Raw genomic sequence first — 13,432 nt, 5'->3', positions numbered from 1 at the left:
AAAATATATTTCACTTCCCTGAACACAGGCGCTGGGTAATTTGGTGCGGAAGCCCCCATCATAAATTCACAATACTGTTTAACTTCTAATGGGGAATGCAGTTTCACACACTTCAATTGCATCAAACTTGGGTTAAGGTGACATTTGGACACTTCAATTTTTGAAGTACTTTTCCTCGTTCAATTGAACAATTCTTCTCCAAGAAATTCCGGTCAGCAGGTTGCCATGCACGACATGCTCTCAGCCCATGAAAGAACTGGAGAAAAAATAGTGTATAAAATATCAGCCCATTCATAAGGAGCAATTTTGCAGCTTGCGATTTGCTTTGGCCCTAATATTGACAACATTGAGGAGAAGGAGAGCGGAGCTGTTGCTGAGCAGATTTTTGAAGATGGAAACATTCAGGCGGCTCCAGAGAAAATCGTTGCAATGCTGAATTCTCCCAAGTTGCAATCAGGAGAATCCTGCCGTTGCAACTTGTATCCCCATTCTCCTCGTCTCTCTCTCTATCGATTCCCACTCTCACCCTCCCTCTATTCCCACTCTCCCTGTCTTTACGTACTCACACTGCCTCCTGTCTCTCTCTGTCTCTCTCTTATCCCACTCGCCCCTCTCTCACTTCCTTTTTCTCCATTGCCACTCTCCCCTGTCTCATACTCTCGCTATTTCTGTATTCCCATTCCCCTCGCTCTATTCCCAGTGTCCCCTCTATCTCTCAATTCACTGTCCAACTCTCTCTCTTTCTATTCCCATTCTCTCCTGTCTCTCTCAATTCCCACTCCTCTCTTTCTCTTTCTCTGTTCCTCTAATCCCACTCTCCCTTACTCTCTCCCTACCCATCTTTGAATTCCCATTCCGCCCCCCTCTCTCTCCATCCCCGCTCTCCCTTGGTTCTCTCTCTCTATTCTCACTCTCCCAAGATTCGCTTTCTCTTTTCCCACTCCTCTATTTCTCTTTCCATATATTTGCACTCTCCCATTTCTCTCTATATTCCCACTCTTCCCTCTCTGCTTCCCTATATTCACACGCCCCCTACTCTCTCTCTCTGTCTCCCTCTCTCTTTATTTCCTACTCTCCCCCTCCCCTGTCTCTCTCTCTCAATTCCCACTGCTTTCTTTCTGTTTCTCTCTCTCCATTCCGACTGTCCACTTCCTCTCTTCCTGCCCCTATTTCAATTCCCACTCCGCCTTCCCCTCTCTCCATCCCCATTCTCCCTGGTTCTCACTATCTCTCTATTCTCACTCTGCTACGGTCCTGCCTCTTTTTCCCACTCCACTGTTTCTCTCTCCATACATTCCCACTATCCTATTTCTCTCTATATTGCCATCCTTCCCTGTCTCTCTCTCTTTATTCACACTCCCCCTTCTCTTTCTCTCTATTATATATATGTATATCCCTCACTCCCTCCATTCACACTCTCCCATGTCTCTCTCTCTATGCGCACTCTTCCTGGTCTTACCTTGTGAATGCTTTGTGAAATCAAATGATCTTAGCAACTGATAGGATAAGTTTTGCATTCATTATAGCGAGTTGATGCATTTAGTTTCCATCGCGAAATGCCCTTTAGAAGGTGGTGGTGAGGGTGAACTAGTGCCTGACGTCTAGGTACACATACAATGCTAATGGGGAGAGAGTTCCTGGATTTTAATCCACCGGCAGTGAATGAACAGCACTGTATTTCCAAAGGAGGAGGATGAGTGGCTGGGAGTGAAACTTGCAGGTGGCCTTGTTCCCATGTGTCCTTGTCCTTCTAAATGGCTGCGCTCCGTCACATCTTTGGGATGATCGACTGATGCGTTCGGCTGGTAATCAGAATGTTTGTGGTTCGATCCCACCCAGGAATGAAGCTTGTCCCCTAGAATGGTTCATGGCGCATCGCCTTGGCGTTTGTCCTTCAGTGTGTCATGATAATGTCGCTTTAATTCGAAATGGCAAAAATTCAGTTGCAAATAAAACAAATGGAACATGAGAAAGAATTAAAGCAGCTTGAATACGAAAGCGAGAGAGAGGAAAAAGAAAAGGAGAGAGAAGAAAGAAAAAAAGAAAGAATAGCCCTCGCAGAACAAAAAAAAAAGGAAAGGGAGATACAGATCAGGGAAACAGATAAACAGAGAGAGTTTGAACTTCAGAAAATGGCCATGAAACATGACAGTCAGTTAAAATTGGCAGACGTAAAGGGAAACGTACAGTTGGATGAAAGTGATGAGGATAGTGAGAAAGAGAGTCAAAGTCGAAGGCTTGGTGGGAATATATGTAAATATGTCCAAGCATTGCCAAGGTTTGACGAGAAGGAAGCTCATTTCATTTGAGAAGGAAGCTAAACAAAGGAAATGGCCACAGGACATGTGGGTATTACTGATTCAAACAAAGCTGGTAGGCAGAACTAGTGAAATGTTTGCTTCACTACCGGAGGAGGTATCTGGGACGTATGAGGAGCAGAAACAATCCATCTTACGTGCATATGAACTAGTGCCTGAAGCTTACACACAAAGTTTTAGAAATTTAAGCAAAGACTTTGGTCAAACATACATGGAGTTTGAAAGGCTCAAACAGAGTGATTTTGATAGGTGGATAAGGGCTTTGAAAATAGACCAAACGTATAAGAAGCTCTCAGATAAATTATACTTTTGGAGGAGTTTAAAAATTAAATTCCTGATATAGTGAGAACTCATGTGGAAGAGCAGAGAGTTAAAACTGCGAGCTTAGCAGCAGAGATGGCAGATGATTATGAATTAGTTCATAAATCAAAGCTTGGTTTCCGACATCAGTTTCAGCCTGTGAGGGATAAAAACTTCGGACATGAGAAATACTCAAGTGGTCAAGGTAAAGGTGATCTGATGGGAGATAATACGGAGAGTGTACCTCAGCTTAAAAAAGAAATCCAGGAGGGTGGAAAAGAAATCAAAAGTTTCAAATGTTTTCACTGTCATAAACTAGGCCATGTAAAGTCAGTGTTGGTGGTTGAAGAAAAGCACTGAGAAGGCTGATGTGTTAAAACAGGATAAGACAGTGGGGTTTGTTAAAGTGGTAAAGGAAAGCCCAAGTGAAGCGAAGGAAGTGCAAAAATTGTACAGCCTGACCAAGAGGTGATTGATAAGAAGGTGCCAGATCGCTTTAAAGAATTTACTTGTGTGGATAAAGTTTGCTCATGTGTATCAGGAGGAGCAGGTAAAGAAGTCACAAATTTAAGAGATACGAGAGCTAGTCAATCTTTAATGGTAAGAGATGAGGAGTTATGTAGTTTGGGAAGAATGTTACCAGAAAACGTGGTAATATGTGGAATTCAGGGTGAGATGAGTAGCGTTCCATTGTATAAGGTAAGGTTGGAAAGTCCATTGAAGAGTGGTGAAGTGGTAGTCGGAGTAATGGAGAAACTATCTTGTTTAGGAATGCCGTTTATTTTGGGTAATGATATAGCTGGGTCGCAAGTGGTAGTGATGGCTACTATGGTTGATAAGCCAGTGGAAAATCAGACAACTGAAGTGTTGAAGGACGAATATCCTGGGATATTTCCGGATTGTGTAGTCAAGTCACAGGTTAAGACAAGAGGAGAAATCAAAGAGTGAAGATGAAGTTGAAGTACAATTATCAGAAACGATTTTGGAACAGATGGTTGAAAAAGAATAAGAAAAGGCGGAGGATGAGGTGGATATGTTTAGTTCAGGAAAATTGTCATAGTTACAACAACAAGATCTAGAAATAAAACGGATGTTTCAGAAAGCATATACGGAAGAGGAATCGTCCTGTATATCAGAGTGTTGTTACATAGAACAGAGAATATTACAGCGCAGTACAGGCTCTCCGGCCCTCGATGTTGCACCGACCTGTGAAACCACTCTAAAGCCCATCTACACTATTCCCTTATCGTCCATCTGTCTACCCACTGCCCATTTGAATGCCCTTAGTGTTGGCGTGTCCACTACTGTTGCAGACAGGGGATTCCACGCCCTTAGTAAAGAACGCTCTGAGTAAAGAACCTACCTCTGACATCTGTCTTATATCTATCTCCCCTCAATTTAAAGCTATGTCCCCTCGTGCTAGACATCACCATCCGAGTAAAAAGGCTCTCACTGTCCACCCTATCCAATCCCCTGATCATCTTGTATGCCTCAATTAAGTCACCTCTTAACCTTCTTCTCTCTAACAAAAACAGCCTCAAGTCCCTCAGCCTTTCCTCATAAGATGTTCCCTCCATACCAGGCAAAATTCTGGTAAATCTCCTCTGCACCCTTTCCAATGCTTCCACATCCTTCCTATAATGCGGCGACCAGAATTGCACGCAATACTCCAAATGCGGCTGCACCAGAGTTTTGTACAGCTGCAACATGGCCTCATGGCTCCGAAACTCAATCCCTCTACCAATAAAAGCTAACACACCGTAAGCCTTCTTAACAACCTTCTCAACCTGAGTGGCAACTTTCAGGGATCTATGTACATGGACACCGAGATCTCTCTGCTCATCCACACTGCCAAGAATCTTACCATTAGCCCAGTACTCTGACTTCCAATTATTCCTTCCAAAATGAATCACCTCACATTTTTCTGCATTAAAATCCATTTGCCACCTCTCAGCCCAGCGCTGCAGCTTATCTATCTTCCTCTGTAACTTGTAACATCCTTCCGCACTGTCCACAACTCCACCGACTTTAGTGTCAGCTGCAAATTTACTCACCCATCCTTCTACGCTCTCCTCCAGGTCATTTATAAAATTGACAAACAGCAGTGGCTCCAAAGCAGGTCCTTGTGGTACACCACTAGTAACTGGACTCCAGTCTGAACATTTCCCATCAACCACCACCCTTTGTCTTCTTCCAGCTAGCCAATTTCTGATCCAAACTGCTAAATCACCCTGAATCCTATGCCTCTGTATTTTCTGCAATAGCCTACCGTAGGGAACCTTATCAAACGCTTTACTGAAATTCATAGAGACCACATCAACTGCTTTACCCTCATCCACCTGTTTGGTCACCTCCTCAAAGAACTCAATAAGGTTTGTGAGGCACGACCTACCCTTCACAAAACCGTGTTGAATATGTCTAATCAAATTATTCCTTTCCAGATGATTATACACCCTATCTCTTATAAACCTTTCCAAGATTTTGCCCACAACAGAAGTAAGGCTCACTGGTCTATAGTTACCGGGGTTGTCTCTACTCCCCTTCTTGAACAAGTGGACAACAGTTGCTATTCTCCAGTCTTCTGGCACTATTCCTGTAGACAAAGATGACTTAAAGATTAAAGCCAAAGGCTCAGCAATCTCCTGCCTAGATTCCAAGAGAATCCTAGGATAAATCCCATCCGGCCCAGGGGACGTATCTCTTTTCACACTTTCCAGAATTGTTCACACCTCCTCCTTATGAACCTCAAGCCCTTCTAGTCTAGTAGCCTGAATCTCAGTATTCTCCTCGACAACATTGACTTTTTCCTGTGCGAATACTGACGAAAAATATTCATTTAGCACCTCTCCTATCTCGCCGGACTCCAAGCACAACTTCGCACTACTGTCCTTGACTGGCCCTACTCTTACCCTAGTCATTCTTTTAATCCGGACATATCTATAGAAAGCTTTAGGCGTCTCCTTGACCCTACCTGCCAAAGACTTCTCATGCCCCCTCCTGGCTCTTCTTCGCTCTCTCTTTCGGTCCTTCCTAGCTAAATTGTAACTCTCGAGGGCCCTAACTGAACCTTAATGTCTCATCTTTACAGAAGCCTCCTTCTTCCTCTTGACAAGTGTTTCGACTGCCTTAGTAAGCCACGGTTTCCTTGCTCGACCACTGCCTCCCTGCCTGACAGTTACATACTTATCAAGGACACGCAGTAGCTGTTCCTTGAAATAGCTCCACATTTCCACTGTGCCCATCCCCTGCAGTTTTCCTCTCCATCCGATGCATCCTAAGTCTTGCCTCATCGCATCATAATTGTCTTTCCCCCAGATATAACTCTTGCCCTGCGGTATATACCTATCCCTTTCCATCACTAAAGTAAACGTAATCGAATTGTGGTCGCTATCACCAAAGTGCTCACCTACCTCCAAATCTAACACCCGTTCTGGTTCATTACCCAGTACCAAATCCAATACGGCCTCGCCTCTCGTTCGCCTATCTATATACTGAGTCAGGAAACCCTCCTGCACATAATGGACCGTAACTGTTACCGTAAAAGAGATGTCTTGATGAGAAAATGGAGACCTGTACATATGCAGGCCGGTGAAAGTGGGCATAAGTTCATCAAGTGGTATTGCCGGTAGAGTATAGAAAGGAGGTGTTGCGAATTGCACTTGAGGTACCAGTGGGAGGCCATTTGGGGATATGGAAAACTCAAGCTTAAATCCAGCAACATTTTTATTGGCCTGGACTACATAAAGATGTAGTTAAATTTTTGTCAATCATGTCACACATGTCAAGTGATCGGGAATCCTCAAGCAGTGATAAAACCAGCGCCCTTAATACCCATTCCAGTATTTGAGGAACCTTTTACAAGGGTCGTAATTGATTGCGTAGGACCGCTTCCTAAAACAAAAAGTGGGAATGAATATATTTTGGCTGTAATGGACATGTCTGCTGGGTTACCATAGGCCACTCCAGTACGTAATATTACAGCTAAAAGTATTGTGGAGGAGTTACTTACATTCTTTACTAGATATGTACTACCCACAAAAATACAATCGGATCAAGGATCAAATTTTACCTCGAGGTTATTCAAAGAAGTAATGGATAGCTTACGAATAAAACAATTTAAATTAACTGTGTACCATTCAGAATCGCAGGGAGCATTAGAAATGTGGCATCAGACATTAAAGACAATATTGAGGGCTTATTGTCAACATTATCCAGAGGATTGGGATAAAGGAATTACATTCGTACTGTTTGCAATTAGGGATGCATCTGATGACTCAACCAAATGTAGTCGTTTTGAACTAATTTTTGGTCATGAGGTAAGCGGACCACTTAACTTGATTAAGGAAAAATTGTGGGTGAGAAATCGGAAATTACATGTCAAATTTTAGGGAACGATTAAATAGAACAGTTGAATTAGCTCGACAACATTTGAAAGTTGCACAAAGTGTGATGAAACGGGTAGCGGACAAGAAATACAAATTTCGTAGTTTTGCCAGTGGAGATAAAGTTTTAGTGTTGTTCCCAGTGATATGTGAACCTTTAAAAGCAAGATTTTGTGGACCTTATCAGATTGAAAGGAAATTAAGTGAGGTGAATTATGTGACAAAAACACCAGAGAGAAGGAAGAATCACCGAGTATGTCATGTGAATATGCTGAAAAGGTACTTTGAAAGGGAAGGAGAGAAAAAGGATGTTTAAATGATTCTAACTCAAACTGACCCACCAAATCCAGATGACTGTGAATTTGACATACTCAAATTAAATTGGAAAATGAGGATTTTCTTAAAAATTGGTATAAATTGTTGAGTCATCTTCCAGAGGAAAAACGAACTGACCTAAAAGAGTTATTTATATCACATGGGCATGTTTGTGAGGATAAATTGGGAAGTACTAAAATGGCTACACATGATGTAGATGTGGGAAATGCTGTTCCAATCAAACAACATCCATATAGACTTAACCCTTTAAAATTGGCACAGGTTAACAAAAGATTGAGAGTATGCTAAAATGGCACAATTGGGTTGCAGCCAATTGAGCTCACCCATAGTGATGGTACCAAAACCAGACGGTGCCCAACGGTTGTGTGTGGACTATAGAAAGGTTAATGCAGTTACAAGAAAGGATTCTTATCCTATTCCAAATTTGGAGGGCTGCATTGATAAAGTGGGACAGTCCACTTTTATTTCCAAATGGATTTACTTAAAGGTTACTGGCAGATACCTTTCTCCGAAAGGGCGAAGGAGATTTCAGCTTTTGTCACTCCAGATGGTATCTACCAATTCAAAGTTATGCAATTTGGCAGGAAAAACGCCCCAGCCACATTTTAGTGGTTAACTAACACAGTCGTTTCAGGATTACCCAATTGTGCCGTATACTTCAACGATCTGGTAATTTTCAGCCAGACATTGAAAGACCATTTAAAACATCTGATGGAGTTATTTGATCGTCTTCAGGAGGCGGGTTTGGCGTTAAACCTAGCCAAAAGTGAATTTGGAAAAGCCCAAGTAACTTTCCTTGAGGAGTTTTCGATACCCTCAGGATGAAAGGAAATAATGATATTTCTTGACATGAGTGAATTCGATCGAACATTTGTGCAAAGGTTTTGTAGCATGATTGCTCCACTGATGGAGTTGCTGAAGAAAGGTAAAAAAATTCAATGGACAGTAGACTTTCAACAGGCATTTGACTGCCTGAAAGCTGTGTTAACCAATGCTCCTGTGTTGGAGAATTGCAAGGGACTCTGTGATCAGATTGAACTAAAGTATCTGACTTTGAAGAGAAATGCCGAGGCGTAGAGAAATGGACGGATCGTGCAGAGACCTTCTTGTTCAAAGAAACTGTTAATCGAGAAGGAGTTTCAGTTGGAGGAAGAAGAATGGAAAACATGGACAAAATTATTCTACCTTTTTGCACGTGTTGTTCTTTATGAAACAAAAAACTATATTTACAGTGTGCATTTCTTAAAGAAGGTGAAAAGGTGAAAAATGAAACCATCTTGAAGTTGATGGGTTTTTCTTTCTTGGGGGGAGGTGTCATGAGAATGTCGCATTAAGAAACGTTTGGCTGCTCATGTTACTGCAGTGATGTCAGAGTGTGGGTGGAGCTGAGCTTTGGTTCTGCTTTTTAGTTTCACTTTGAGAAAAGCTTTGACGTGTCTTTGTTTTTCAGTGAGTTGCATCTGAAGTCTGCCATCCAAAGACAATCTTAATCATTTGGTGAATTCAGAATTATAAATGTTTTCAGTATTGTATGTAAACCTGATGTGCTTCTGTTTAGAGGTCTGTTAAGTCTTTTGGATGTTAAAAGAACTGCATACAAATTAGTTAGTGTTGTATTCTTTGGGGGGTGTATTTGAATTAATGGTTGCTAGGATATTCACTGTTAGTTTTAAAAAGCTTAACTTGAGTTCATAGAATAAACATTGTTTTGTTTAAAAAAAATACTTTTCCATTTCTGTTGTACCACACCTGTGGAGTGGGCGGTGTGCTCCCCATAGCATAGCAACACAATAAAATATCCAACCATTATGAGCTCTGCGGTTAATCAGTGAGTTCCTGCCGAGATACCCTATCAATACTTGCTTCCGATAAATATACCTACGTTCATACCATTACAAATATGCTATTGGACTGAAGGAAACGAATTGATATCGTAACTTCACACTACCCAAATGTTACGCCAGTGTTTGGTACCTGTCATAAAGTCAGGGTCCTACAGTAAACAATAGGCCTTCTTCTCATCGCGTCTGTGCCGGCCGTCAATCTCTAATCTACGGTAATCTAATTTTACAGTACTTGATCCTCCGCCTTGTCTGCAATGGTGTTTCAAGTTGTGGGGGTTGACGTCTCCACCACTCTTTCAGAAAGTGACGTCGAGATTCCCATCACAGTCTGGGTACAAAGTTTCCCTCTAATCCCCTAAAAATCTCCGAATCTTTACCTGATATCTATGCCCTTTGGTTATTTTTCCCTCGACTAAGGAGGATCATACCCACTCGTAATATTGTACATCTCAATCAGGTACCCCCTTAGCCATATCTGATCTAAAGAGAACAACCCCAGCCTAACCAGCATCTCTTCATCGCTGAAACATTCTAGCCCAGACAACATCCTGGCGAATGTCCTCTGCACCATCTCTAATACAATCACATCTTTCCTAAAGTGTGGTGACCAGCACTGCAAACAACATTCTACCTGTGGCCTAACCCAGCGTTTTGCAGAGCTCCATCATCACCTGCCTGCTCTTATATTCTTTCCTTCGGTTAATAAAGGCAAGTATTCCATCTGCCTTCTTAACCACTGTATCTATCTGTCTCGCTGCTTTCAGGGATCCGTGAGGACCAGGTGCTGGAATACTCCAATCCATCGATATTAGGCATGTGACAGTTTGTATTTCCTCTCAATCTGTTGGTAACTAGTTCCACCCTGCGGCAGTTGCCCGTCCCGAGTTCAGTTCCCGGCACCCTGGCCTCTAGCAGCGCCTGGCCACCAGCAAAGGAAAGGTCGCTGAATCTGCCGCCTGTTGTGGATAGTTCTGGGAAACAATTACTGGGGAGTGATTGAGAATTAGAATAACTGGGAATAAGTATCAGAAAAAATATAATTCAAAGTGATCAACGCTGTTGGATTTGAATGGTCCAAAAGGCCTAAAAATGTTAAGTGTTGAACAGTTATGAGAGAGAGAAAGATGCAGAAACACTGTTCGTCGCTCCATAGAGCTCTCAGTCAAGCTCAGTGCGTCACTCCATTTTCACTTTTCATCGCAATTTCTGGCCACCCACAAAGCTTTTTCTCCTCTTAATGCGATAGAATGCTCATCCAATCTTCATTTCAACTGGGAGGAATCCACATCATTCGCACTAGAGCTGCAAAACCACAAAAGACTTCGGAACCTCGACTTAACCACTCGGCCGCAGATACCGCTCTTTACTCGCCACAATGTTGGTCAATTGAAATTATATTTCTCTCCGTTTCAGCGACTCCTCAAAAACAGCCTCTCCTTTTGTTTTCTTCCCCCTGCTCTTCGGGTCTTTCCCATTGCTTTTCCAGTAGGAGGTTTCACTAGAAATGTGAATAAACCTCTTCAGCTAAATGTGCCTCCCTCCGCAAAGGGCGTGTCAGCCCATGTGGCAGGTCTGGATATTCACCGTTCTGCCAAAACGGAACTGGGCGCCATTACTGGTTTGTATTTCCTGCAGAAGCTTCATCTCAAGAATCACTCAGTCAACAGTCTCGTCACATTTCCCAAGTCCGGAGGGAATAGTTTTATTACCGAGAGCGATTGCTGTTTGGACAACACAGAGTCGGGAAAGACAGAAAGAAACACAAAGGGACAGAGATGAAGTGAGCTGGACAGAAAAAACACCTTTTTACTCTGTTAATATTTTTTCAGATTATTGCAGTCATTCCTTGCCTCCATCAATCTGTCCTAAGTATCTGAATCTCCTCAGCTCTCACCACAGAATTCAGACTCATCGAGCTTTAATGTCCTAGTGCCCAGGTACTGACAATCGCCACTGTGCTGGCAGTTGAACCTTGGTCATTGCAAGTACATCAGTTTAGTAGATGTGACCAGGCGCCAATCGCTGCAGCTACACTGGGAATGGAGCCGAGACCAAAGCTGGATCTGAATTGGGAATGTCGCCAATCGCCTTATATTTGCGCTGCTCCTCGATGTTTTACCTGTAGTTTCCGTCATATACAATATGCTTTCAGGTTATATTCTATCAGATAGTGCGCTCTATTTCCTTCGCACATTTCCAATAAGGTTCGTGTTATTATCTGGTATATTTGTTCTTGTATTTGAAATTTATCGCGATAAAGTGTGTCGGTGCGAACACAGTGGGTGACGTCAGAGCTAACAATGTTTCTGCAATCATTTGTTGCAGATGAAGACAGAGCACAAGAATTTCCGACAGAAACTTTTTACGGCGGGAACTGAAAGTATCAGTTTCGCCTGAGGGTGTAATTCTATTTTCAACATTTCCTTTCCCATTTCAGATTCGCGTTTAATTTTAGCGATTTAAGTTCTGGAGCACCAAACAGGAATATGGGGACGGCGCTCAGCCTGGGAGCAATACATTGTTTTTGGCATCACAAGATATGTGCTCATGAATAACTGTTTGTTTCCAGACTACTTTCCGGAGATGACACTGTAAAACACATGGAGTACTCGCTGCCGTGACTGGGATTTGAACCGACGTTTCTACTGCCACAAGACAGAGTGCTGACCATTAGACAGTCACACTGACACACAAACTGCTGACCTCCTGTTACTTCTCATGATTCTGCGAAGGGAAGGACCGTTGTCCGGGTGATTGTTCAACTGAGGTTACTGTAGGAAACTCATAGCAGCAATGGTAGCCAGTTTCCCGCTAGTAATGTAGCGAATATCCCCACCACCTGTCCTCGAAAGGGCTGACGCGCAGAGGTCGTCATTACAACGTGAAGGCTTTCATTTTCATGTATTTATGGAAAAAAGAGTGGAGAAGAGCAAAACAGCAAACACAGGACATGCAAATGGCTGTGCTCCAAATGATCCACAACCAGGATCCGATTGAGCAGAGTCAGCATGGATTTACAAATAACCAATCTTGTTTGACCACGTTAACAGAATCATGGAATCCGTCCACTGCAGGAGGAGGCCTTTCGGCACAACGGCTCTTTATTGATCCTCTGAAAGAGCACCCTGCTTCGGCCCACTCCACCCGCTCTATCCCCATACCCACACCAAACATTTGGGCACTAAGGGGCAATTTATCACGGCAAATACACCTAGCCTGCTCATCTTTGGACAGTGAGAGAATACCGGAGCACCCTAAGAACAAAGAACAAAGAAATGTACAGCACAGGAACAGGCCCTTCGACCCTCGAAGCCTGCGCCGACCGTGCTGCCAGTCTACCCTAAAATCTTCTGCACTTCCGGGGTCCGTAATCCCTCTGTTCCCATCCTATTCATGTATTTGTCAAGATGCACATTAAACTTCACTATCGTCCCTGCATCCACCACCTCCTCCGGCAGCGTGTTCCAGGCACCACTACCCACTGTGCAAAACTTTTGCCTCATACACCTCCTCTAAACCTTGCCCGTCGCACCTTAAACCTATGCCCCCCGAATAATTAACCCTTCTACCCTGGGAAAAAATCTCTGAATATCCAGTCAGGCTATGCCCGTCTGAATTCTGTAGAACTCTATTAGGTCGCCCCTCAATCTCCGTTGTTACAGTGAGAACAACCCGAGCTTATTCAACCTCTTATCATAGCTAATGCCCTCCATACCAGGCAACATCCTGGTAAATCTCTTCTGCACCCTCTCTAAAGCCTCCGCATCCTTCTGGTAGTGTGGCGACCAGAATTGAACACTATACTCCAAGGGTGGCCTAACTAAATTTCTATACAGCTGCAACATGACTTGCCAATTTTTATACTCAATGCCCAGGGCCAATGAATGCAAGCATGCCGTATGCCTTCTTGACTACCTTCTCCACCTGTGTTGCTCCTTTCAGTGACCTGTGGACCTGCACACCGAGATCTCTCTGACTGTCAATATTCTTGAGGGTTCTACCATCTGCTGTATGTTCCCTACTTGAATTAGAACTTCCAAAATGCATTACCTCACATTTGTCCGGATTAAACTCCATCTGCCATCTCTCCGACGAAGTCTCCAAATGATCTAAATGCTGCTGTTTCCTCTGACAGTCTTCATCGCTATCCGCAATTCCACCAACCTTTGTGTCGTCCGCAAACTTACTAATCAGACGAGCTCCATTTTCCTCCAAATGATTCATATATACTATGGACAGCAAAGGTCCCAGC

This window comes from Scyliorhinus torazame, chromosome 14, assembly GCF_047496885.1.
Source record: "Scyliorhinus torazame isolate Kashiwa2021f chromosome 14, sScyTor2.1, whole genome shotgun sequence".
NCBI classification, from domain to species: domain Eukaryota; kingdom Metazoa; phylum Chordata; class Chondrichthyes; order Carcharhiniformes; family Scyliorhinidae; genus Scyliorhinus; species Scyliorhinus torazame.
The sequence above is the reverse complement of the archived record's forward strand: the minus strand, read 5'-3'. Positions refer to the sequence as shown.